The 26879-nt window shown below is 40.0% G+C and overlaps 1 protein-coding gene and 1 long non-coding RNA gene across 2 annotated transcripts in view; one reads left to right on the top strand and one right to left on the bottom strand.

Moving 5' to 3' along the window:
- Positions 1-25168, bottom strand: part of LOC100357801 (interferon-induced very large GTPase 1) — a 48913-nt gene extending 23745 nt beyond the window's left edge. The window contains exon 1 of the mRNA XM_008265392.4: positions 24813-25168. The gene's annotated coding sequence lies outside the window, so the exon portion shown is untranslated. The remainder of the gene's footprint in view (positions 1-24812) is intronic.
- The window catches only part of LOC103350202 (uncharacterized), a 33837-nt gene continuing 26890 nt past the window's right edge, over positions 19933-26879 (top strand). The window contains exon 1 of the long non-coding RNA XR_011388728.1: positions 19933-21079. This is a non-coding gene — a long non-coding RNA (uncharacterized lncRNA). The remainder of the gene's footprint in view (positions 21080-26879) is intronic.

Genomic DNA, 26879 nt, shown 5'->3' with positions numbered 1-26879 from the left:
ACACCACAGAAATAAAAAGAATCATCAGAAATTACTACAAGGACCTGTATGCCAGCAAACAGGAAAACCTATCAGAAATGGATAGATTCCTGGACACATGCAACCTACCTAAATTGAACCAGGAAGACATCGAAAACCTAAACAGACCCATAACTGAGACAGAAATTGAAACAGTAATAAAGGCCCTCCCAACAAAGAAAAGCCCAGGACCAGATGGATTCACTGCTGAATTCTACCAGACATTTAAAGAAGAACTAATCCCATTTCTTCTCAAACTATTCAGAACAATCGAAGAAGAGGGAATCCTCCCAAATTCTTTCTATGAAGCCAGCATCACCTTAATCCCTAAGCCAGAGAAAGATGCAGCACTGAAAGAAAATTACAGACCAATATCCCTGATGAACATAGATGCAAAAATCCTCAATAAAATTCTGGCCAATAGAATACAACAACACATCAGGAAAATCATCCACCCAGACCAAGTGGGATTCATCCCTGGTATGCAGGGATGGTTCAACATTCGCAAATCAATCAATGTGATTCACCACATTAACAGACTGCAGAAGAAAAACCATATGGTTATCTCAATTGATGCAGAGAAAGCATTTGATAAAATTCAACACCCTTTCATGATGAAAACTCTAAGCAAATTGGGTATAGAAGGAACATTCCTCAATATAATCAAAGCAATCTATGAAAAACCCACAGCCAACATCCTATTGAATGGGGAAAAGTTGGAAGCATTTCCACTGAGATCTCGTACCAGACAGGGATGCCCACTCTCACCACTGCTATTTAACATAGTTCTGGAAGTTTTAGCCAGAGCCATCAGACAAGAAAAAGAAATCAAAGGAATACAAATCAAGAAGGAAGAAGTCAAACTATCCCTCTTTGCAGACGATATGATTCTGTACTTAGAGGATCCAAAGAACTCTACTAAGAGACTATTGGAACTCATAGAGGAGTTTGGCAAAGTGGCAGGATATAAAATCAATGCACAAAAATCAACAGCCTTTGTATACACAAGCAATGCCATGACTGAGAAAGAACTGCTAAGATCAATCCCATTCACAATAGCTACAAAAACAATAAAATACCTTGGAACAAACTTAACCAAGGACGTTAAAGATCTCTACGATGAAAATTACAAAACCTTAAAGAAAGAAATAGAAGAGGATACCAAAAAATGGAAAAATCTTCCATGCTCATGGATTGGAAGAATCAACATCATCAAAATGTCCATTCTCCCAAAAGCAATTTATAGATTCAATGCAATCCCAATCAAGATACCAAAGACATTCTTCGCAGATCTAGAAAAAATGATGCTGAAATTCATATGGAGGCACAAGAGACCTCGAATAGCTAAAGCAATCTTGTACAACAAAAACAAAGCCGGAGGCATCACAATACCAGACTTCAGGACATACTACAGGGCAGTTGTAATCAAAACAGCATGGTACTGGTACAGAAACAGATGGATAGACCAATGGAACAGAATTGAAACACCAGAAATCAATCCAAACATCTACAGCCAACTTATATTTGATCAAGGATCTAAAACTAATTCCTGGAGCAAGGACAGTCTATTCAATAAATGGTGCTGGGAAAACTGGATTTCCACGTGCAGAAGCATGAAGCAAGACCCCTACCTTACACCTTACACAAAAATCCACTCAACGTGGATTAAAGACCTAAATCTACGTCCTGACACCATTAAGTTATTAGAGAACATTGGAGAAACCCTTCAAGACATTGGCACAGGCAAAGAATTTCTGGAAAAGACCCGGGAGGCACAGACAGTCAAAGCAAAAATCAACTATTGGGATTGCATCAAATTGAGAAGTTTCTGTACTGCAAAAGAAACAGGAGAGTGAAGAGACAACCGACAGAATGGGAAAAAATATTTGCAAACTATGCAACAGATAAAGGGTTAATAACCAGAATCTACAAAGAGATCAAGAAACTCCACAAAAACAAAACCAACAACCCACTTAAGAGATGGGCCAAGGACTTCAATAGACATTTTTCAAAAGAGGAAATCCAAATGGCCAACAGGCACATGAAAAAATGTTCAAGGTCACTAGCAATCAGGGAAATGCAAATCAAAAGCACAATGAGGTTTCACCTCACCCCGGTTAGAATGGCTCACATACAGAAATCTACCAACAACAGATGCTGGCGAGGATGTGGGGAAAAAGGGACACTAACCCACTGTTGGTGGGAATGCAAACTGGTCAAGCCACTATGGAAATCAGTCTGGAGATTCCTCAGAAACCTGAATATAACCCTACCGTTCGACCCAGCCATCCCACTCCTTGGAATTTACCCAAAGGAGTTTAAATTGATAAAGAAAAAAGCGGTCTGCACCCTAATGTTTATTGCAACACAATTCACAATAGCCAAGACCTGGAACCAACCTAAATGCCCATCAACGGTAGACTGGATAAAGAAATTATGGGATATGTATTCTTTAGAATACTATACCGCAGTAAGAAACAACAAAATCCAGTCATTTGCAACAAAATGGAGGAATCTGGAACACATCATGCTGAGTGAATTAAGCCAGTCCCAAAGGGACAAATACCATATGTTCTCCCTGATCGGTGACAACTGACTGAACACCAAAAAGGAAACCTCCTGAAGTGAAATGGACACTATGGGAAATGGTGACTTGATCAGCATAGCCCTGACTGCTAATGGACAACTTAATATATTATCCCTCATAGTATTTTTTTTTGTCTGTTCTACTTAATATGACTGGTTTAATTCTGTAATTAATACACAGTTATTCTTAAGTGTTGAAAATTAACTGAAATGTGATCCCTGTTAAACATAAAAGTGGGAATAAGAGAGGGAAGAGATGTATAATTTGGGGCATGTTCGGGCTGACTTGCCCCAATTGGTAGAGTTGGAAACACACCAGGGGATTCCAATTCAATCCCATCAAGGTGGCATGTGCCAATGCCATCTCACTATTCCAAGTGATCAATTTCAGTTCACAATTGATCATAATGAAAGGACTAAGAGTCAAAGGGAGCACATAAACAAGTCTAGTATCTGCTAACACTAACCGATAGAATAAATAAAGGGGAGAGTGATCCAACATGGGAAGTGAGATACTCAGCAGACTCATAGAATGGCGGATGTCCTAAATCGCACTCCGGCCTCAGAATCAGCCCTAAAGGCACTCGGATCTGGCTGAAAAGCCCATGAGAGTATTTCAGGCATGGAAAGCCAAGGCACTCTGGCAAAAAGATCTCTGTGAGTGAGATCCCAGTGGAAAGAACAGGTCTTCAAAGAGGGAGGTGCCTTTCTCTGAAGGGAGGAGAGAACCTCCACTTTGACTATGACCTTGTCTAAACAAGATAAGAGTCGGAGAACTCAAGGGGCTTCCATAGCCTTGGAAACTCATGACTGGTGCATAGGGAGATTATTGATGCCATAAACAGGAGTGTCAATTTGTAAAGTCAACAACAGGAGTCACTGTGCACTTACTCCTCATGTAGGATCTCTGTCCTTAATGTGCTGTACACTGAGGCTTAATGCTATAACGAGTACTCAAACAGTATATTTCACTTTGTGTTTCTATGGGGGTGCAAACGATTGAAATCTTTACTTAATGTACACTAAACTGATCTTCTGTAAAAAAAAAAAAAAAAAAGAAATTATCAATTCCCAACTTGACTCTCACTGGGATTAAACATGACAATAGGTCTGATCTGATTTCATCATGATTTAAAAAAAAAAATCATCTATTATTTTTCACTTTATGTTTCTGTGTGGGAACAAGCTGTTGAAATCCTTACTTAATGTATACTAAGCTGATCTTCTGTATATTAAGATAATCGAAAATGAATCTTGATGTGAATGGAAGGGGAGAGGGAGTGGGAAAGGGGAGGGTTGTGGGTGGGAGGGACGGTAGGGGGGGGAAAGCCATTGTAACACATGAGTCGTACTTTGGAAATTTATATTCATTAAATAAAAGATTAAAAAAAAATACCTCATTCAATAGTGAATACAACAGCCAGATAGATGATAATTAAGGAAATGGAGGAATTTGATAACATTATAAACAGAATGGATCTGAAAGACCATAGAGCACACTCCATTTAGTGACACTGGAATACCTATTTTTCTTTAGGATGTATGGAACATTCTGTAGGAAAGGCCACATTGTAAGCCATAAAAGAAATCTCAGAATATTTTAAAGGACTGAAATAATAGATACTATCTTTGACTACAATAGAATGAAACTAGAACTCAGTAGCAAAAGGCAAACTGGGTTATTCACAAAAATGGAAATTAAAAACATACTTTTACACTAATATTTCAGAGTGGAAATCACAAAGGAAATGAGAAAACAGATTGAGAGGAATGAAAAGGAAAACATAAGGTGCCAAAATTTATGAAATGCACTGGAATTAGTGCAGATGGAAATTTATGCTACAAATTCCTAGATTAAAAATAAATTTAACAATCCATAACTTACTTTTACATTTTAAGGAACTGGAAGAAAACCAGCAAAGTGAATTTGAAGACTGTAGAAGTCAGGAAATAATAGATGCTAAGGAGAAGATAAATAAAATATAGAATAGAAAAACCATAGAGTAAACCAACATGATCAGAAATTTTGTTTATGAAAAGGACAACAAAACTGACAAAATTCAGGAGACTCAAATTACGAAAATCAGATATGAAAGTGTGGACATTATTATTGACCTTAAGGTCAAAAACACAAAAATGTCCTAGAAGAATACTATGAAAATAGGAAGTCCAACAAATTAGATAAACTAAATTAAAGAGAAAATTTCCAGAAGCACCACAGTATAAAAATGGATTTAAGGAGATTCAAGATGGTTGAATAGTGAGATGCTGCACTCACCTCAGCCACAGAGAAATACCAAATAAACAAAGGAAGGACTGTGTTCCCAGGGAAATGATTGAGATAAATTTCTAGTAAGAAAGTGACAGAACAGCAGAGACTCTGTCAGACAAGAAAGAGAAAGGACGGACACATTGCTACGGCCAGCTGCTACCACCATCCCCTGCAGCACCTACTTGACAGCTTCCAGCCTGGGAATGCCATCTTGCTTGGAAAAGGTAAGAAGAGGGTGCCTCAGTTTCACAGCAAGCAGCCCTACTGCCAGAGAATTCCAGTCTCCACTGACTTCAAGTCCAGCCTGGGGAGCTGACTGGGGCTTGGGCATTTCTATTGTTCTGAAAAGGGAAACAACATAGCCTTACCCCCTCCCCAGCGCCTGTTGGACTCAATTCACTGGGGTAGAATTGCTGCTGAATGGTGTTCTGACTTAGGAAACAGCAAGCTGTCCGATGCTACCAGAAGCCACAAGAGCCAGAGACAGGACACTTTCCAGAGTGGAGAAAAGACTCCATATGCCTAACGACTGTGGAGTTTTAGGCATAAGTTCTGCAGCTTGCGCTTACTCACTCTGTGCAATCCAAGGTGATTCCTCTTGGCTTCTTGGTGCTAACACCAGCATAATTAATTCAGGAGGACCGGGGCCGGCGCTGTGGTGCAGTAAGCTAATCCTCTACCTGCGGCACCGGCATCCCATATGGCCGCTGGTTCTAGTCCCAGCTGCTCCACTTCCAATCCAGCCCTCTGCTATGGCCTGGAAAAGCAGTAGAAGATGGCCCAAATCCTTGGGCCCCTGCACCCACGTGGGAGACTGGGAAGAAGCTCCTGACTCCTGGCTTTGGATCAGCTCAGCTCTAGCCATCTCAGCCAACTGGGGAGTGAACCAGCAGATGGAAGACCTTTCTCTCTCTCTCCCTCTCACTGTCTGTAACTCTACCTCTCAAATAAATAAATTAAAAAATAAATTCAGGAGGACCAGAACTGTGGATACTCCTCTCTACCTCCCAGCTTACAATGCTGGAAATCCAGGGTACAAACCCCAGCATCATCCTTACATGTTGTGTGGGAATTGGGGGCAGCTTTGTCAGCTCCTTGCAGAGCTGAAACTGCTGATATTGCTATTACAATCTGTAGTAACATGTGGTATCTGAAGAACTCCATCTGCATTGCTTTGCTTTAAGCAGGTGACTATCACCATCCTCAGCACAAGTGGCTGTTGTCTTGGGAACCTGACTAATGACCCCACAATATCCTGAAGCACCAGGACTATGTCAGTTAGTAATAATTTCCTCAGCATCGCCAGTATCTACCCTGAAAATCTATCTACTCTGGAAAAACCTGCCAGCATTTCACTTCTCTGTACCCATACCTTCCAGTGCAACATCTCCAGTATATTTGTAGTCACCTTGTAGTATTGGAGTAGTGGTCCCTTCATATCCTCCAGTTCTGGGACTCGGGCTTTTGGAGCTTGAAGCCCCAGCACCAAACTCTCTCAGTGGTACCTGGGATCAGGTCCCATCCATATCACACAGTGCTAGAGCCACAGGTGTTGATGCCACAAACCCCAGCATCACTCAGGCATGTTCAGTGGGGTAAGAGGACGGCACCCTTGGTGTCCTTCAGTACCAAGAACAAGGCTCCATCTATCACAAATCCTAGTGTGACTGACACTCAACTCTGAGGACTGAAGATACACACCCTAGGAAGCCATCATTTTTAGTCATACTTCTACCTCAGTGCACTGCTGCAGACTAGACAACTGTGTCACTTATAGACACTGTTGACACTGATTAAAACAAAAGAAATTCTCAGCACTTCTGGACTCAACCAGAACCAAAGCCAAAGCAACAAACCAAGTGAATATCTTGCATTGTGTCTGAACAAAAGAACTCTTCTTTTTAAATTTTTTCATAGATACAATTCTAAGAATATATTCCCTTTCTCCCTCCCTTCCCCTTTCTCCTTCCCTTCCCATCTCTGTGTCCCTCTTTCCTCCCTCGCCTTCTTTCTTTCTTTTTTAGTTTTTGAGATAACATTTTTAATTTATGTTATAGTCAAGGGCTTAATGATCCACTAAATGAAGAGTTCAACAAATAAAACGTAAAAAGATCTTAACTCAGTGGAGATATGGGCAATCACTATACACAATCAAATGTCAATATGACCCTTTCACCCATATACAGTCAATTTTAAAATAATCATAGACCATTAAAATTATGGTAGTATAATATTCTTACCATTGGTTTGGCAAAGAAATACAGTTTGAGGAAACTATATTTACAGCCATACTGTTACACACAGGCATTTCTGTCCTTTTTTTGTTTATTGATTTCTTCTTTTTGAGTTTTAGCTCCCAAATATATTGGAGAATATGTGGTATTTGTTTTACAAAATGTACTCCCTAAAGAAGAATCGGCTGCTACATCAGATGTGCAGATGTCAACATAAGGACACAGGAAACATGAAGTAGTAAGGAAGTATGACATCTCATAACAACAGTATAGTTCCAAAAATAGATCCTGATCTGGTGGAAATCTATGAATTACATGAAATAAAATTCAAACTAATGATCCTAAGGCAATGCAATATGATGCAAGAGAATACAGATGGACAGTTTGAAATACCAAAGAAATAAATAGGTGAAATGAGTGAGAAATTTACTAAGGAGGTAGAAATCAATAAGAAGCAAACAAATTTTGGAGCTGCAAATTACTATCAACAAATTAAAAAATACAATTGTGAACTTCAACAGAAGAAAAGACTAAATGGAAGAACGAAATTCTGATCTAGAAGATACGACTTTTTTGATAGATTTTTCTACTTTAATATACATCAAAATATCCTCAATACATATCAAATACTTTTAATAATTTGACATCATATATTCAATTTAATATCAAGTACTTTGTATAAACATCAGGTTTTTTTTCACATGCCTTATTTTGAGTGATTGAAAACTTTCTTCTACACACCCGTTGCATGATTCTTAAACCCACTCTGATCACCAGGATCAGCCCTGGAACTTTCTAAGAATGTAGATTCTCAGCTGCATCTAAAACCAGAACCTCAGAAGGAGAGCTCAGATACTGTTAACTGTTTATAAAAATCCTTCGATGGGGGTGGCCTTGTGAGGCAGTGGGTTAGGCCAACATTTGTGATGCCAGCACCCCATACTGGAGTGCCCATTCCAGTCCTGGCTACTCTATTTCTGATTCAGCTCCTTGCAAATATGCCTAGAAAAGCAGCAGATAATGCCTTATATCTTTGAGTGCTTGCTGTCCTCATGGAAGACCCTGATGGAGTTCCTGGCTCTGAGCTTCATGCTGGCCCAGCCCTGGCTGTTGCAGGCATTTGGAGAGTAGGAGACATTACTTTTAAGATAACCCAGAAAATAATTAACAAATGAAGAAAGCCTGCATAGAACATGGGGTACCACTAAGTGATCAAATATTTGAATTTTAGAAATGACTAAAGGAGAAGAGAAGGAATACATTGAGAATCTACTAAATGAAGTAAGGGTTGAAAAATTCCCAACTCTAGAAAGAGATATGGATATCCAGATACAGGAACTTAAAAGACCCTATGCAGACTCAACCAAAAAACCCATGTCCAAGGCACATTGTAGTTAAATTGTTGAAGGTTAAAAACAGGGAGAGAATCTAAAGGCAGTAACAGGGAACTGTCAATATACATATAAAGGAAAATCAGTTAGACTAACAGCAGACTCCTCAGTAGAAACCCTACAGGCCACAAGAGGGGATGATCTCGTCAGCGTCTTAAAAGAAAAAGAAAAAGGCTGGCACCGTGGCTCACTTGGTTGGTCCTCTGCCTGTGGCGCTGGCATCCCATATGGGCACCGGGTTCTAGTCCCGGTTGCTCCTCTTCCAGTCCAGCTCTCTGCTGTGGCCTGGGAGGTCAGTGGAGGATGGCCCAAGTGATTGGGCCCCTGCGCCCGCATGGGAGACCAGGAGGAAGCACCTGGCTCCTGGCTTCAGATCGGTGCAGCTCTGGCCGTTTCGGCCATTTGGGAGGTGAACCAATGGAGGAAGGACCTTTCTCTCTGTCTCTCTGTCACACTTCTGTCAAATAAAAAAAAAAAAAGAAAAAGAAAAAAAAAAAAAACTTCTAACCAAAATGATTATATCCAATGAAGCTATCCTTTAGAAATGAAGAATAAATAATTTCCCAGATTAGCAAAAATTGAAAGAATTCATCACCACAGACCAGCCTTACAAAAAATTCTGAAGGTAGTCCTACATTAGAAATAAACATTGTAAAATCACATGACACTACTAAATTCACTAACCATGCAGATACAATCAGTAGCCAGTCAACAAAATGGCAGGTGTTAGTTCTTATCTATCAACAGTAATCTTGAATGTAAATGGATTAAATTCCACAGTCAAAAGATATAGGTTGGTTGAATGAGTAAAAAAATAAAAACCGGGCTAGCACTGTGGTGTAGTGGGTAAAGCTGCCACCTGCTGTGGTGGCATCCCATATGGGCACAGGTTTGAGTCCTGGCTGCTCCACTTCTGATTTCACCTTCCTGCTCAGGTGCCTGCAAAGGCAGCAGAAGATTATTCAAGTCCTTGGGCTCCTGCACCTATGTGGGAGACCTGGATGAAGTTCCTGGTTCCTGGCTTCAGCCTGGCCCAGCCCCAGACATTGTGACCATTTGGGGAATGAGTCAGCAGATGGAAGTTCTCTTTCTTGCTCTCTCCCTCTCTCTTTCTCCTTATCCATCAATCTGCTTCTCTGCAACTCTGACTTTCAAATAAATAAATGAATCTTAAAAAACAAACAAAAAAATCCCACAAGCCAAAAAATGAAGACCCAACCATATGCTGCCTACAGTAAACCCACTCACAAGTAAAGAAGATACACATAGCCGGAAAGTGAAGGACTGGAAAATACATGCCTGGCAAGTGGAAAACAAAAACGAACAGGAATAGCTATACTCATATAAAACAGACTTTAAATAAAAATTTGCAAAAAGAGATGAAGAACATTTTATGTTGATAAAAGGGTCAATTCAGTAAGAAGATACAACAATTGAGGCTGGCACCATGGCTCACTTGGTTAATCCTCCGCCTGTGGCACTGGCATCCCATATGGGTGCCGAGTTCTAGACCCAGTTGCTCCTCTTTCAGTCCAGCTCTCTGCTGTGGCCCAGGAGGGCAGTGGAGGATGGAAAAAGTGGTTGGGCCCCTACACCCACATGGGAAACCAGGAGGAAGCACCTGGCTCCTGGCTTCGGATTGGCGCAGTGCTGGCTGTAGCGGCCATTTGGGGAATGAACCAACAGAAGGAAGACCTTTCTCTCTCTCTCTCTCTCACTGTCTATGACTCTACCTGTCAAATAAAAAAATATAAAAATCATAAATATATATGCACCCAACGCAAGACCACCCAGATATATACAGGAAATACTGTTAGACCTAAATAGGGAAATAGGCTCTAAAACGGTAATAGTGGGGGAACTTCAACACCCACTGTCATCAGTGCACAGAGCATGCAGATGGAAAATCAACAACGTTCAACAGAGTTGAACGAAACAGACATTTACAGAAAATTTCACCCAACAGCTAGAGAATTCTTTTAACACTTTCTTTTAATTAACACCTGGATATTTTCTAGGATAGATTGTGTATTAGGCCACACATCAAGCTCAGTAAATTTTCTTTTTGACAGGCAGAGTGGACAGTGAGAGAGAGAGAGAGAGAAAGGTCTTCCTTTTGCCATTGGTTCACTCCCCAATGGCTGCTGCGACCAACACGCTGGGGCCGGCATACCGCACTGATCTGAAGCCAGGAGCCAGGTACCTCTCCTGGTCTCCCATGTGGGTGCAGGGCCCAAGGACTTGGGCCATACTCCACTGCACTCCTGGGCCACAGTAGAGAGCTGGACTGGAAGAGGGGCAACTGGGACAGAATCCGGCACCCCAACCGGGACTAGAACCCGGGGTGCCGGCACCACAGGAGGAGGATTAGCCTAGTGAGCTGCAGCGCTGGCCAGCATTTGTTTATCTTGCCATGTCTTGATTTCCCTTTTATTTTTGAAAGATGGTTAAACCAGATATTGGTTGATGTTGCTTTCCCTCCATGGTTTCTGTTAAGAAATGAACTCTCACTGTCATTGGGACTTCCTTGTAAAACTGCCCTTTCTCTGGCTGCATTCAAGAGTGTTAGTGGACCAGCACCACGACCGGGACTAGAACCCAGGGTGCCAGTGCCATAGGCAGAGGATTAGACTATTGAGCCGTAGCGCCAGCCCAAGATCAGTAAATTTTAAAAGATTGAAATCATAATATGTATTTTCTCAGACCACAGGAGAATAAAACTAGAAATCAACAACTAGAACAATAGAATATTTGCAAATACATGGAAATTAAACAACATACTACTGAATGACCAATGGGTCATTGAAGAAATTATAAAAAGGAAATAAAAAGCTTTGAATGAATGAAATGAAAACAAAAAACGGCACAACAAAATCTGTTGGTTATAGCAAAATTAGTATTAAAAGGGAAGTTTATAGCAATAAATACTTATATTTAAGAAATAGAGCTCTCAAATAAATAATCTAATGATGCATCAGGGACTTAGAAAAATGACAACAGGGGCTGGTGCTGTGGCTTAGTAGGTTAAGCTCTACTTGTTTTGATGGCATCCCATATGGGCGCTGGTTCAAGTCCAGGATGCTCTACTTCTGACCCACCTCCTGGTTGATGGCCTGGGAAAGCAGTAGAAAATGGCCAAACTGCTTGGGCCCCTGCACCCTTGTGGGAGACTCAAAAGAAACTCCTGGCTCCTGGTTTAGATCGGCTCAGCTCTGGCCGTTGTGGCCATTTGGGAAGGAACCAGTGGATGGAAGACTTTTCTGTCTCTCCTTCTCTCTGTAACTCTGCCTCCCAAATAAATAAATAAATCTTTAAAAAAATCCAGAAAAATGAGAACAAACCAAACTCAAAATCAGCCAGAAGCAATAAATAATAAGAGCAGAGAAAAATAAAATTGAAACTAAAAATCAACAAAACAAAAACTGTTTTTTTTAGAAGATAAAATAGACAAATCTTTAGGTAGACTGACAAAGAAAAAAATAGAAAAATTCAAAATAAAATTAGATATGTAAAGGGGATATTATAGCCAATACCATTAACATACAAAGGATTAATAAAAACTACTATGAACAGGTATATGCTAACAAATTGGAAAACCTTAAAAAGAAATGTATAAATTCCTGGACACATATTCTTGAAATCAAGAATACAGTCGTAAATGTAAACAGACCTATAACAAGCAATGAGATTGAAGCACTAATTGTATATCTCCCTTCAATGAAAGTCTAGGTCAGCGAAAGTCCAGGGACCAATGGCTTTGCTATCAAATTCTATTGAAACATTTAAAGAGGAACTAATGTCGATAATTTTCAAACAATTCCAAGATATTGAACAGGATAGAACTCTGCTAACCTCTTTTTATTAGGCCAGCATCACTGGATGCCAAAACCAAATGAAGACACAATAAACAAAATAAAAATGCAAACAAACATCTTTGGTGAACATAGACACAAAACTTTTCAACAAATGCTAGCAAGCAAAAATATCATACATGATGATCAAGTGAGATTTATCCTAGAGATGCAAGATGGTTCAACATTTGTAAATCAATAAGGGTCATAAATCACATCAATAGAACGAAGAACAAACATTTGATCATTTCACTAGATGTGGAGAAAGCATTTGATGGGATTTGACATCTCATGAAAAACCCTCCACAAATTAGGTATAGAATGAATATACCTCAAATACCATACAGAATGGGTAAAAACTGAAAGCATTTCCCCTCAGATCTGGTACAAGGATGTCCACTTTCACCATTCTTATTCAATATAGTATTGAGAGTATAAGCAAGAACAGTTAGTGAGGATAAATAATTAAAGGCATCAAAATTGGAAAGCAGAAAGTCAAAATATCCATGTTTGCAGATGACATAACATAAATGGAAAAACATAAACACTGCACCAAAATCCCATTAGAACTGATAGACCAATTCACCAAAATCAACAGACAAAAAACAGTAGCTTTTTTTTATATACCAGTAATGATCTTGCTGAAAGAGAAATCAAGAAATAAGTCTCCTTTGTGGTAGCCAGAAAAACAGATATTTAGTATTAAGCTTAACCAAAGAAGTGGAAGATCTCTGCAATGCAATTCATAAAACATTGATGGAAGAAATCATCAAGTCCACACAAAAAATAGAATGCTATTCCTTTTTCACGGGTTGGAAGAATTAATATAATTAAAATGTCCATATTTCTGTAGACAATCTATAGATTCAGTGGAATTCCTATCAATATACCAATAGGCAGTCTCTAATGAGTTAGAAAATCAACTATAAAATACTTATGGAATCACAAAAGACCTAGAATACCCAAAATGATCCTGAGGGGGGAAAACATCAAGCTGGAGGCATCACAATATTAATGACATGGGAGTTTGGAAAATGCCAGAAACTTTCTCATGTCTCCCCAGGACCAGAGTTCTCTATGTTTATCAAAGGTGTTTTCTGAGAAGGCCTTCCTGCATTTACAAATTCTCTCTGAAGAAGCAAGAGAACACCTGCAGGAAGTGAATCAAGATGCAGAACATAGAAGAATAATCACCTGCTTTGAAACAATAAATTCTGTTGAAAAAGACCATCTCTTTCTGCTTGTTCCTAGGTTGTCGCTCCCCCATTCGTGGAGGAACGACACAGGACCCTGTGCTGTTCTTTTGTCTGCTCGGCCCTTCCCGGGTTTGCTGCTGGTCCTTCCCGGGTTGGCTGCCAACCCCTCCACCTCCGTGGAGGGGCGGCTCCCCCTGCCACTTTCCCCACTTCCGTGGAGGAGCGGCACACCGCTGGCCGGCTCTCTCGGGGGCTGCTCAGATGTTATCCGGATGTTCCTGGTGCATGTTGTCTCTCTCCTCCTTTATAGTCCTCTTCCACCAATCCCAACTCTGCTACCCACACGCCGAGCACGCTGCTCTCCTCCAATCAGGAGCAAGATCAGCTCCTGCAGCTCATCAGTCAAATTGGCGAGAGGCAGCTGTGTAGAAGTTGTTTACTCCTCTCCCAGCGCCATATTGTGGGAGAGCAGATGCATAGAATAAGTCTTAATTCCAGTAACTTAGTCTAGTCCGAGTTGCTCCCCACACTAGGTAAAATTTTAATAGTTGATGCCAAATTCTGAAATCATTGAATATTAGTGGTTAATGTTTGAAAAAGTTCTTGCAATCAAGTCTGTGATGTACAGTAATGCCTTATGTATTATTTGTAACCATTTTAAATAGCATGACCATGTCTCTAGTTAGTAGGGGGCAGTCTTGCTTTATTCTGCCTCCAGCTCAAAGTGAATTTGGAATTAAACATTTTAGTGTAATATATGTATAATGCTGGCATTTTAAAGGGGTTTTCTCAAAAGTTAAAGCATGCTATTTTTGCATTTTTGTTTATTAATCCATAATTTAACCTATAAATTTATTCATGAACACCTGGAAACAAAATCATAGTGCAAAATACATTTAAGACGTGGTCAAGAACATGTTGTTAATTGGAAAATAAAAAGTGTTGATTTTTTAATAGTCTGTATTTGAAATTTTACAATACTTTATGGTTGTGTGGGTGTACCATAGGAATTCTACAAGTGTCACTGTATAAAACAGGAAGGACAGGGCAAATACAGGTTAATTACTAGATGTAGCTCTTGATATTGTCTGTCTGATTGGAGTCCCAGAGGATTGGGTATAGGAGCAAGAAAGAATTAGCTTGAAACTTTTGAGATGATTCTTGATCTATACTGTATTACTTTACCATGTGTTAGCAGAAACAAATTAGTTGTAAATGTAGAATAATGTGCTTTCTGCTCACATGGTAATTCATCTTAGTTTGCTATGTTAAACCTGTAGATACAACAGAACATTAATAAATGTCTCTTGCATAAGCACCTTTTACAAAAAGGAATAAAGAGAGAAAGAAAAGAATAAGTATATCTGTTTTGCTGGAAATAGATTATTTTGTCAAAAAATTTTTTAAAGATTTATTTATTTGAAAGTTAGAATTACACAGAGAGAGGAGAGGCAGAGAGGGAGAGGGGTCTTCCATCTGCTGGCCCACTCCCTAACTGGCTGCAATGTCCGGAGCTGCACCTATCCAAAGACAAGAGCCAGGAGTTTCCTCCAAGTCTCCCACATGGGTGCAGGGGCCCAAGGATTTGGGCCATCTTCTACTGCTTTCCCAGGCCACAGCAGAGCTGGATCAGAAGTAGAGCAGCTGGAACATGAACTGGCACCCATATGGGATGCTGGCACTGCAGGCGGCCTCTTTACCTACTACACCACAGCGCCAGCCTCCCCAATTTTTTTTTAAAAGATTTATTTATTTATTTGAAAGTCAGAGTTTCATGGAGTACAGGGGACCCAAAGTTGCCAAAGTAATATTGAACATTAAGAGCATAATTGGTAGAATCATACTTCTAGATTTCAAAATTCACTGCAAAGCCACAAAAATCAGAACAGTGTACTACTGGCATGAGAATACATTTATCATTCACTGATAAATCTTAGAAGTCCTGGGTCCTTGGGGCACCTGTAGTGCTGACTTTGGACTGCAGATAGCTTTGTGGTAATGGGGGAACAGAATATCTGGATGTACTTCCTGGGAAGTTTTGCTGACTTGCAGTAGTTGGTCAGTATTCCTCATTTACTCTTGTCTGTCAGCATAGTATTTACACATTTCACTGGGGTAGCAGAAACTCAGCTTGAAATTCTGTGCTGAAAAAGTACGTGGATCCTAGTATTTCCTTGGTGTCTATTCAAACAGAAGTGCCTACTCTTTAGCCTAGCAGGCTCTAGTCTAATGTTCCTGCCCACTGGCATGTACCACCATGCATTCATTTATGATGATACCTTGAGAATCCCACATCTATGATGACTCCTCTATCAGATGTGGGCAGCATTCCCTGGAACACAGTAATTCCATAGTGCAAGTATTAGTGCTTTGTCAAGGTGGAGGAAGGAAAAACCCATATATTTCCCCGCCATGACCCTGCCAATGGCCACTGACAGTATGGACAAAGTCCTAGTAGTGAAGGCTAAAGATAACCACGAATTCTTTGATCAGAAAAAATAAAGTTACTTACCTCCTGAATAAAAAATAAAATAAAATAAATAAATGAATAAATAAATAAAGAGAGATTTACCACGCATAACCTGAGGGTGTCACCTTTGCACACCCGTAACCCTGAAGAACCAAGCAGAGCTCTCAGGCCACACCCATCTCAAGCCTCCAAGGCTCCTCCAACAGCAGGCAGTCCACTTAACACGGACATAGTATATAAAAAAACACACCTCAAAGTGAGGGAAAAAGAATTAACCATGCCAAGCAATAAACACAGAAATCGAGGAAACAAGATCAACGATGACACTATGACGCCTCCAAATAAACAAAACACCCCAAGCCAAGATTATGAAGATGATGAGATAGAAGAAATGCAAGAGACGGATTTCAAAAAATTTATGATAAGAACATTTAGAAGTTTTCAAAAGCAAATCCTTGAACTACAGAAATCCTTATTGGACAGGATTGAAAATCTCTCTCGTGAAAATGAAATATTAAGGAGGAATCAAAATGAAACGAAACAACTAGTACAACAGGAAACTGGGATAGTGAAGAGAAATCAAAATGAAATGAAGAGCTCAATAGATCAATGGCAAACACATTAGAGAGCCTTAAAAACAGAATGGGTGAAGCAGAAGAGAGAATATCGGACTTAGAAGACAGAGAACAGGAAAGGATACAGTCAAACCAAAGAAAAGAAGAGGAAATTAGAAATCTAAAAAGTATTGTCGGGAATCTACAGGATACTATTAAAAAACCCAACATTCGGGTTCTAGGAGTTCCTGAAGGCATGGAGAGAGAGAAAGGATTAGAAGGCCTTTTTAGTGAGATACTAGCAGAGAACTTTCCGGGTTTGGAGAAGGACAGAGACATCCTAGTACAGGAAGCTCATAGAACCCCTAATAAACATGACCAAAAGAGATCCTCACCACGACACGTTGTAATTAAACTCACCGCAGTGAAACATAAAGAAAAGATCCTAAAATGTGCAAGAGAGAAACGTCAGATTACTCTCAGAGGATCTCCAATCAGACTCACAGCAGACTTCTCATCAGAAACACTACAGGCTAGGAGGGAATGTTGAGACATAACACAGGTGCTAAGAGAGAAAAATTGCCAACCCAGAATATTATATCCTGGTAAGCTCTCATTTGTGAATGAAGGTGAAATAAAGACCATTCATAGCAAACAGAAATTGAAAGACTTTGTCGCCACTCATCTGGCCCTGCAAAAGATACTTAAAGATGTGCTACACTCAGAAACAAAGAAACATGGCCATCAATATGAAAGAAGGGAAAGGAAGAACACCTACCAGTAAAAGAGCATGGGAAGCTCAAAGCATGTAATAGAAAATATCTCTGGGAAAATGGCAGGGCAAAATCACTATGTATCAATAGTCACATTAAACGTTAATGGACTTAACTCTTCAGTTAAAAGACACCGATTGGCTGACTAGCTTAAGGAACAACACCCAACTATTTGTTGCCTACAAGAAACACATCTCTCTAACAGAGATGCATGCAGACTGAAAGTGAAAGGTTGGAAAAAGATATTCCATGCCAACAAAAACAAAAAAAAAGCAGGTGTAGCCATATTAATATCAGACAAAATAAACTTTAATACAACCTGACACCATCAAGTTACTAGAAAACATTGGAGAAACCCTTCAAGATATTGGCACAGGCAAAGAATTTCTGGAAAAGACCCGGGAGGCACAGGCAGTCAAAGCAAAAATCAACTATTGGGATTGCATCAAATTGAGAAGTTTCTGTACTGCAAAAGAAACAGTCAGGAGAGTGAAGAGACAACCGACAGAATGGGAAAAAATATTTGCAAACTATGCAACAGATAAAGGGTTAATAACCAGAATCTACAAAGAGATCAAGAAACTCCACAAAAACAAAACCAACAACCCACTTAAGAGGTGGGCCAAGGACCTCAATAGACATTTTCCAAAAGAGGAAATCCAAATGCCCAACAGGCACATGAAAAAATGTTCAAGATCACTAGCAATCAGGGAAATGCAAATCAAAACCACAATGAGGTTTCACCTCACCCTGGTTAGAATGGCTCACATTCAGAAATCTACCAACAACAGATGCTGGCGAGGATGTGGGGAAAAAGGGACACTAACCCACTGTTGGTGGGAATGCAAACTGGTCAAGCCACTATGGAAGTCAGTCTGGAGATTCCTCAGAAACCTGAATATAACCCTACCATTCGACCCAGCCATCCCACTCCTTGGAATTTACCCAAAGGAATTTAAATTGGCAAACAAAAAAGCGGTCTGCCCTTAATGTTTATTGCAGCTCAATTCACAATAGCTAAGACCTAGAATCAACCTAAATGCCCATCAACGGTAGACTGGATAAAGAAATTATGGGATATGTACTCTTTAGAATACTATACCGCAGTAAGAAACAACGAAATCCAGTCATTTGCAACAAAATGAAGGAATCTGGAACACATCATGCTGAGTGAAATAAACCAGACCCAAAGGGACAAATACCATATGTTCTCCCTGATCGGTGACAACTGACTGAACACCAAAAAGGAAACCTGTTGAAGTGAAATGGACACTATGGGAAACGGTGACTTGATCAGCATAGCCCTGACTGTTAATGAACAACTTAATACATTATCCCTCTTAGTAGTTTTTTTGTCTGTTCTACTTAATATGACTGGTTTAATTCTGTAATTAATACACAGTTATTCTTAAGTGTTGAAATTTAACTGAAATGTGATCCCTGTTAAACATAGAGTGGGAATAAGAGAGGGAAGAGATGTACAATTTGGGACATGCTCAAGCTGACTTGCCCCAAATGGTAGAGTTAGAAACATACCAGGGGATTCCAATTCAATCCCATCAAGGTGGCATGTACCAATGCCATCTCACTAGTCCCAGTGATCAATTTCAGTTCACAATTGATCATAATGAAAGGACTAAGAGTCAAAGGGAGCACATAAACAAGTCTAGTACCTGCTAATACTAACCGATAGAATAAATAAAGGGGAGAGTGATCCAACATGGGAAGCGAGATACTCAGCAGACTCATAGAATGGCAGATGTCCTAAACAGCACTCTGGCCTCAGAATCAGCCCTAAAGGCATTCTGATCTGGCTGAAAAGCCCATGAGAGTATTTCAGGCATGGAAAGCCCAGACACTCTGGCAAACAAACAAACAAACAAAACAACAACAACAACAACAAAAAAACAAAACTAAATGAAAGATCTCTGTGAGTGAGATCCCAGTGGAAAGAACAGGTCTTCGAAGAAGGAGGTACTTTTCTCTGAAGGGAGGAGAGAACCTCCACTTTGACTATGACCTTGTCTAAACAAGATAAGAGTTGGAGAAATCAAAAGGCTTCCATAGCCTTGGAAACTCTTGACTGGAGGATAGGGAGATTACTGATGCCATAAACAGGAGTGTCAATTTGTAAAGTCAACAATAAGAGTCACTGTGCTCTTACTCCTCATGTAGGATCTCTGTCCTTAATGTGCTGTACATTGAGATTTAATGCTATAATGAGTACTCAAACAGTATATTTCACTTTGTGTTTCTATGGGTGTGCAAACTGTTGAAATCTTTACTTAATGTATACTAAACTGATCTTCTGTAAAAAAAAAAAGAAATTATCAATTCCCAACTTGACTCTCACTGGGATTAAACATGACAATAGGTCTGATCTGATTTCATCATCATTTAAAAAATCATCTATTATTTTTCACTTTATGCTTCTGTGTGGGAGCAAACTGTTGAAATCTTTACTTAATTTATGCTAAACTGATCTTCTGTATATAAAGAGAATTGAAAATGAATCTTGATGTGAATGGAAGGGGAGAGGGAGTGGGAAAGGGGAGGGTTGTTGGTGGGAGGGACGTTATGGGGGGGAAGCTATTGTAATCCATAAGGCATACTTTGGAAATTTATATTCATTAAATAAAAGTTAAAAAAAAATCAAAAAAAGAAAGTATACATCAATTGCTGATCCAAATTCATAATAATAATAATAACTAGATTCATTCTAGAATAACTTTCATTTTCTTAAAATAATGAGTTTAACAAAGAAATAAATGAACAAGTAAATTCTTATTTACATTTAAGTCAAAAGCAGACTGATACTGAGATCTCAGCACAGCACCGGATACTGTGTGATATTACAGCACAATTTTTAATATTCTTAAGAAATATTATTTGGAGGCTGGCGCCGTGGCTCACTAGGCTAATCCTCTGCCTGTGGCACCAGCATACCGGGTTCTTTTCCCAGTTGGGGCGCTGGTTCTGTCCCAGTTGCTCCTCTTCAAGTCCAGCTCTCAGCTGTGGCCTGGGAAGGCAGTGGAGGATATCCCAAGTGCTTGGGCCCTGAACCCACATGGGAGAACAGGAAGATGCACCTGGCTCCTGGCTTTGGATCAGCATAGCTCCGGCCGTATCAGCCGTTTGGAGGGTGAACCAACAGAAGGAAGACCTTTCTCACTGTCTCTCTCTCTTACTGTCTAACTCTGCCTGTCAAAAAAAAAAAAAAAAAGGAATATTATTTGGAACCCAAGATTATACCCACACCAAATTAGCGAAGGAACAAGTAAAGCTATTAGTGTATAAGTATTGTTGCTAATATAAAATATAAAAATGTGGTTAAAATTCCAGCTGGTTCAGTATAAGAGATGATTTAGTACAGAACAGGATAGAGTACGTGTGATGGTGGTGGTGAGAGTGACCATGTGAAAAGTTCATGGAGAATTATTTTTGAAAGTATCATATAACAATAGAGCGTGGTCATGAAGCTCACACAAAAATGGTAATTACATCCTAACAAATGGAATAAAAATAAAATAAATTTCAATGAGTACTATAAAAGTTGGAAAGAAAAAAATACAAGTGAAACAAGAATTCATGGGTGCAAACAGAGCAATAAATTGACTGTTTCAAGCTGTGGTCACTTGAGGAACTGCAGCTTCAGAAAGGGCCATTTCACCTTTCTTTTCCTACATGCAGCAAGCCATAAATTCTTCTCAGAGGGATTTTCTCCCTCAACTAAGGTAAGAAAACATTCATAACTACCAAGAACTGATAATTGGTGCATCCTTGAATCTGAATAGATAATCTCATTGGACTAACTCTTACTTTCCACTGGCTTTTTTTTTTCAGAATTATTTTATTTATTTGAAGGAGTTACAGAGAGGTAGAGCCAGAGAGAGAGAGAGAGAGAGAGAGAGAGAGAGAGAAGTCTTCCATTCCTCTGGTTCACACCCCAAAAGACCACAATGGCTAGAGCTGATCCAAAGGTAGGAGCCAGGAGCTTCTTCTGGGTCTTCCACACAGGTGCAGGGGCCAAAGGGTTGGGCCATCCTCTACTGCTTTCTGAGGCCATAGCAGAGAGCTGGATCGGAAGAGGAGCAGCTAGGACTCAAACTGGTGCCCATATGGGATGCTGGCGCTGCAGGCTGGGGCTTTAACCCACTGCGCCACAGCACAGGCCCCTCACTGGCTTTTATAGCCTTTTCTCACGTCTTACTGAAATCCTTAGAATTTGCTCCCTGGTTCATGTGGGGAGCAGGGCCTGTCTCCCACAACATGGTGAAATAAGTGCTGAGACTACCGAGACTAGACTAGACCACTGAGACTATTAAGACTAACTCTATGCATCTGATCTCCCATCATACGACGCTGAGAGAGAGTGAACCTAATTTTACACAGCTGCTTCGTTAATTAGCTGATTCCTGGCCCAACCCCTTAAAAGAGAGAGAGAGACAACATGCGTGGCCACATCCCCTGAGAGAGTAGGTCGGAGAGCTCGCTGGTGCCACTCCTCCGCGGAGGCGGGGAAGCGGCAGCAAATCTGGGAAGGACTGGGGAAAAGAAAACAGCGCAGGGTCGGTGCCGCTCCTCCACGAGTGGGGGAGCGACAGTTCAGAGATCCGTTCCTTCACAAATGTATTGCTTTGTGTCTCAAAGTTTTAAAGTATCTTTTTTTTTTTTTTTTTTTTGACAGGCAGAGTGGACAGTGAGAGAGAGAGACAGAAAGGTCTTCCTTTGCTGTTGTTTCACCCTCCAGTGGCCGCTGTGGCCGGCGCGCGGCGGATTAGCCTAGTGAGCCGTGGCGCTGGCCCTAAAGTATCTCGCCTTGGTCATCTCTTTAGATTTCACTCTCTCGGGAAGATTCTCACTTACATGCAAATTTAATAAGATGTGTATACTTCTCTATTATTGATCAGCCTTATGTTAATTTAAATCTTAGATGTAGCCTAAAGGCTCACATAAGAACTAATGGGTGATAGAGGGGATCTCTCTCTCTCTCTCTCTCCCCCCCTCCCTCCCACCCTCTCTTTGTCTCTTACATTCTCAATGAAGAAATGTCCCTAGCCTCTTTACAGTACTGACTCTGTTCTCTTAATCTTGTTCACCTTCCCTTTAGTCTTGTTATCTATATCTTGAGGATTTTGAGCATCTTTCCTTCATGTTATGTAAAAACATATGCTTATGTTCTATTTCTACACAGACTATATTCTCCTTACTTTATAACTTTTTGTGTTCTTTATATTTAGACAATTTCCAGGTTTCTCAAAAAAAGTACTTTAAATCTACATACCTGGGTCAATAAATGTTTCCTGTTGAATTTATGAATGTACCCTCCCCATTTTTAACTTGCCTCATTATGCTTTCACATTTTTCTAAAAATGTTCTCATAGGCCCAATACATTCAAATTACTAAGCCTGGATGTCTCTCCTACATTTTTATCCCACTCATCCTTTGTTGGCTCTCCTGTCATCTACCATCATGATAATGTGTCTATCACTAAATTTGATCACACAAAATATGTACTAGAGATTTAACAAAAATATGCCAAAAATACTAGAATTCATTTCACACACTTATTGAGGACTTTCAGTGTGCTGGGAAATGTTCACAGACTAGATCCTTGCAGTTGGAGAACTTGCATTCGAATAAGGAAGGCAGACTACAAATTTGCAAATGCACAGATAAGGAAAATAATTTCATAATGGTGTTTTAAGATCTTCCTTTTTCTAGTTTCTATCAAATTTTAGTTTGCCTCTTATATTTTATCCCCTAGCCTATATATTCTCATTCTTTCAGATCTGAAGCTTCTCTTAGAGCATGTTGGGTCATCTATGTAGAGTATCTTATTCAATTAAAATCTCATGCTAAATTTCTAGATTTAACTCTTTGGGAAAAGTTTCTTCTGGTATTTGTTTAGTTATTTAGAAAAAGAGAATGAGAGAGAGAGAGAGAGAGAAAGGGAGAGAGAGAGAGAGAGAGAGAGAGAAATATGACTCTGATGATTAATTCCCCCAAATGCCTGCAACAGATGAAACTGGGCCAGGAGAAATCCACAAAGTAGCCAGGAACTTAACCCAGGCCTCCCACATCAATGCTGACCCCAACTACTTGAGCCATCATTGGCTGCCTCGCAGGGTATGACTTAGCTAGAAACTGGAATTGAGAATTGTTTTTTGGAGCATTCATATCTGTGTTCCTTGCATGTCTTTTTTTTTTTTTTGGTATATGGTCTTTTATTTATTTTTTTCAATTTTTATAATCTATATAAGGTGAACAGATGTTTTCATGTCATATATACAGATTTAGGAGCACAGTGATACTTCCCAACCTAGCCTCCTTCCCGCCTACAGTCCCGTCTCCCTCCTCTTTCCTTTCTTATTCTTTCTCTTAATTTTTACAATGACATACTTTCAGTTTATTTTATAATCATAAGCTTAACACTCCACTAAATAAAGAATTCAAAAAGTGGTAAGAAAAAAAAAAAACCACACTGTTCCTCAACAGTGGAGACAAGGGCTGTAAACAATAATCAGATCTCAAAATGTCAGGGCTGGTGCTGTGGCATAGTAGGCTAAGCCTCTGCCTGGGGCACCGGCATCCTGTAAGGGTGCTGGTTCACGTCCCAGCTGCTCCGCTGCTCCTCTTTTTTTTTTTTTTTTTTTTTGACAGGCAGAGTGGACAGTGAGAGAGAGAGACAGAGAGAAAGGTCTTCCTTTTGCCGTTGGTTCACCCTCCAATGTGGCCAGCGCACTGCGCTGATCCGATGGCAGGAGCCAGTGCTTCTCCTGGTCTCCCATGGGGTGCAGGGCCCAAGCACCTGGGCCATCCTCCACTGCACTCCCTGACCACAGCAGAGAGCTGGCCTGGAAGAGGGGCAACCGGGATAGATTCCGGCGCCCTGACCAGGACTAGAACCCCGTGTACCGGTGCTGCTAGGCAGAGGATTAGCCTAGTGAGCCGTGGCGCCGGCTTGTTCCTCTTCTGATCCCTGCTCTGCTTATGGACTGTACCCAGTGAGAGACCAGAAGGAAGCTCCTGGCTCCTGGCTTCAGATCGGCTTGGTTCCAGCTGTTGTGGCCATTTGGGGAATGAAACAGTGAATGGAGGACTTCTCTCTCTGTGTGACTCTACCTCTCAAATAAATAAATACAAATATTAAAAAATCTCAAAATGTCAATTTTGCTCATATATATTATATTTTCTGTACTCTGTTACCTCAGATTAGGGAAAACATATGATATTTATCTTTTTGGAACTGGCTTGTCTCACCAAGTATAATGGTTTCCAGATGCATTCATTTTTTTGAGAAAGACAGGATTTCATTCTTTTTTTAACAGCTGATTCTTTACATGCTTTAAATTCCCTGTATCTCTGATTGTTCCCTATGACTATTTCTATCAATTTCTGTTTCATTTTAGTCTTTGCATGTGCTGTTTTTATCTACCCTATTTCCTCTTTTGTTCTTCACTTACCTGTCTCCTTGAAGCCAAGTTCCTAGCTGCCACAGAGAGATCTGGTGGAGTGAGTTCCTTCCCAGAGTGTGGTAGGTTGCTGATTCAGAGCTCCAGCCCGGCGTTTTGGTTCTCTGTGTGTGAATGGGGACTGTATTTATCCTCAGAGAGGCAGGAAATGAAGAGCTTGTTTCACTTTCATTTTGTTTTTTTGCTCTCCGTTTTTAAAAAAAGTCAGCTGATTAAAAGGATGCCTGTGTGTGTCTTGTGTTGATTCCTGGTAAAAAATTACTTTGAATCTGAAGTATACTTAAATCTCCAGGAACTGGACTGATCAAAATCAAAAAGCTCAAAGTTCAGGCAAGACAATTTTACATTGTTTGGATATAATTGGTCACAGTGTGTCCAGCGTTCCATGGCAATTATGTTAACTATAAGATAGCCTGATTTAAAGAGATAACCATTTTTGCAGTTACACTGGTAGTACAAGTCACAGTAACCTGGAGACCAACTAAAAGGGACAAGAATATTAGAAAATCTTAGAATAGCCTATTTGCCATCCACTATTCAGGATTCTTGCAAATCAACAGCTAGCTGTGCCTATAAACAATATGTTTCCCCCCTGAGAAATGTCCTTGATCTATTTGGTGGCAGTTTCAGAGAAACTGCAGTAGTAGCCATTTTTTAAATTGAGCTTTCTCTGTTGGTAAATCAAGGGACAGATAAGTGTCTCATTCAGTTTTGTTCAGCATCATACACAAACTCTCAACATGGGCAAAGAGAAGATCTAAAACTGCATGATGTTCCACTGAGCGCTTTTGCTGAACACAAATGTTCTCATCCTTCTCTGATAGAGTGCATTCTACCTGAATCCTTGAAGGGTCTCACTGACTACAAAATCTATGATTTTGGGGTGGGGGTTCTGGTGCAGTGGATTAAGCAGCTTTTTGGTATACTCTCATCTTTATTGCAGTGCAGTTCGAGTTTTGGCTTTCTGTTTATGTCCCTGGGAATGCAACAGATGATGGTCCTGGTAATTGGATCCCTGTTACACATAACGGAGATCCAGATAGAGTTTTTTGCCCAAACCAAGCTGATTTAATTACCATGCCTTGCAATATATTTTATAGTCACATAGTTCTTTTTCAAATTTATTTATTTGAAAGGCAGAGTTGAGAGAGAGAGAGAAAGAGAGAGAGAGAGAGACCTTGCATCCACTTGTTCATTCCCCAAATGGCTGCAATAGCCAGTGCTTGGCCAGGTCAAAGTCAGGAATGTGGAACTCCAACTGTGTCTCCCACATGGGTGGCTGAGGTCCAAGTACTTGGAGCATCCATCTTGCACTGCTTTCTCAGATGCCTTTGCAGAGAGTTGGACTGGAAGTGGAGCAGCTGGGACATGAACCGATGTGCAAAGGGGGTGTTGTGATGCTGGTGTCTCAGTTGGCAGCCTAACCCACTATAGCACCACACTGGCTCCCCACATCAGGTAGTTTAACCCTTCCTGCTTTGTCCTTTTCCCTTAGAACTGCTTTGGTTATTCTGCGTTTTTTTGTGGTCCTATGCAAACTTAGCACTCTTTCTTTCTATTTCTCCAAAAAATTGTTGGTATTGTTTTGATAAGAAATTGTATTAAGTCTCTAAATCTCTTTAAGTAGTATGGAAATTTGAATGACATCGATTCATCCATTCATTCTTTCCCTTTGCCTTTGTCTTCCTCAATATTTTCCATCATAATAGTTTTCTTGTAGAGACATTTCATCTCTTATTTCTGGGTATTTTATTTTATCTTTTGTAGATGCTGAAAATGGGACTGCTTTCTTGATTTCTTTTTCATATAATTCACTATGGATGTATAACAATGCTATTGATTTTTGTATGTTTGTATCCTGTAAATTTGTACAATTTGTTTATTGGCTTACTTATTAGTTCTATTAGCTTTTTAAACATTAGAATAGTGTTTATTAGGTTTTCTTTTAATATAAACACAAGAAAAATCAGGTGAGTTGTAGCATTCTGTTCAAAATAAAATTGCAACCAACACTTGAATCTCCAAGATCTGAACTCCATAAATGATATTTTTTTGAGG

The sequence above is a fragment of the Oryctolagus cuniculus genome, chromosome 1, assembly GCF_964237555.1.
Source record: "Oryctolagus cuniculus chromosome 1, mOryCun1.1, whole genome shotgun sequence".
NCBI classification, from domain to species: domain Eukaryota; kingdom Metazoa; phylum Chordata; class Mammalia; order Lagomorpha; family Leporidae; genus Oryctolagus; species Oryctolagus cuniculus.
This window is presented reverse-complemented; position numbering and strand designations above follow the sequence as displayed.